This window comes from Morone saxatilis, unplaced genomic scaffold (genome assembly GCF_004916995.1).
Source record: "Morone saxatilis isolate NCDOM2014 unplaced genomic scaffold, NCSU_SB_2.0 Contig15, whole genome shotgun sequence".
Taxonomy (NCBI): Eukaryota; Metazoa; Chordata; class Actinopteri; family Moronidae; genus Morone; species Morone saxatilis.
Window position 1 is genome coordinate 5,017,239 of NW_023339707.1, and position 1,444 is coordinate 5,018,682.

Sequence of the window (1,444 nt, forward strand, 5' to 3'; positions counted from 1 at the left end):
GTTATGGCACAGTAGCAAATACACACCTTCCTGTTATCACTTTCAAAATAAAACACTTACTGACACATATTTGTTGGGAACAATAAAAAACCAAAGTGTAGTTTAAGCACTATTTTCCAGTTATTTTCTGTGAATGATTAGTATATTCATATGTGACATTTTTGCTTTGTATTAGTTTTTGCTAATGGGTCATAAAGAATATACATATTATTTCTATTGAGCACACAAGTTCAGCTTTAGGAGCACAGTTATATATTAGTTATATGTATGTTCCAAAAATCTACACAATTGTCTTTACAATTAGCCAGAAGCATCTTCAGACACTAAGGAAGCCATAAATACAGAGACTGCAGTAAACATGATTCACCAGTGCTTCACATCATTGTGATTTACAGTTTACCAGTAGCCTAACTGGCAAGAAAACTGGAAATCAGCATGGATTGGATTCAGGATCATTTGCTGAAGGCAAGAGAGAACATGCCTGGTGATATAATAAATAGATGACATGGCATGGAATAATAATCTAAGCAAACTTAACTTTTTATACTGTATTTTATTTAATCATTTTCCCGACGTGACAAATGTGATGCCTTTATTTTGATGGTAAAGGTTAACTTCTGGTATCATCCTGCTCCTCTCTGTTGGTTTGACCTAAAAAAGCTGCAGTGGAAATAATACAAAAACGGCGGTATACTATTTTGACACTTGAGCAAAGTCATTGTTTCAAAAACAGCATTTATTTTATTTTTCAACAGAAAATATCATAATCAAGGCATATTTGACAGAATTTAGCCACTGTTTTCTGTAAACTGTAATGCAATGTAATATTTCATAGATTATTAAACATAAACATTTATTATTACTAGATTATTTAGTAAGCTGACAATCTCCTGATTGAAGATCATAAAAATAATGCTTGATTTACAGCAGCAACCCATAGTCATTTTGCTGTAAAGTACAAAAGTGCCATCTGCTGTTTGCAGCTGGTGGCAGTTGGACTATAATATATAACATACATAGAAAAATCTAAAAAGGAGAGGATAACAGAAATGCACACCATTAACATTATGTACAAGCAAAGTGCAGTCCGTTTATTGTCGAAAGAGTTTTTTATATTAAATAAAATGTAAAACTGTATAAGTATACTGTTAAATGAAGTTTATTTAATTGTGTGACAGGCTGTTGCATCATGGTCCTTTATGCATGCAATGTATTTTTTAATTTAGGCAATAAAAGCACGGTACACAGTAAGATTTAATTACACTATTGTGTAAAAGACTGGCACGGTTGCAACACTGTACATCGCATATTGACAGCGACAGCGAAAGGTTACGGCAGGACGAATACAGCATAAGAAATGTAGGCTACTTCAATCACCAATAACTACAAACTACACTGACAGCACAGTGCTCACTCATGATAACCCCCCCCCCCCCCCCCCCCC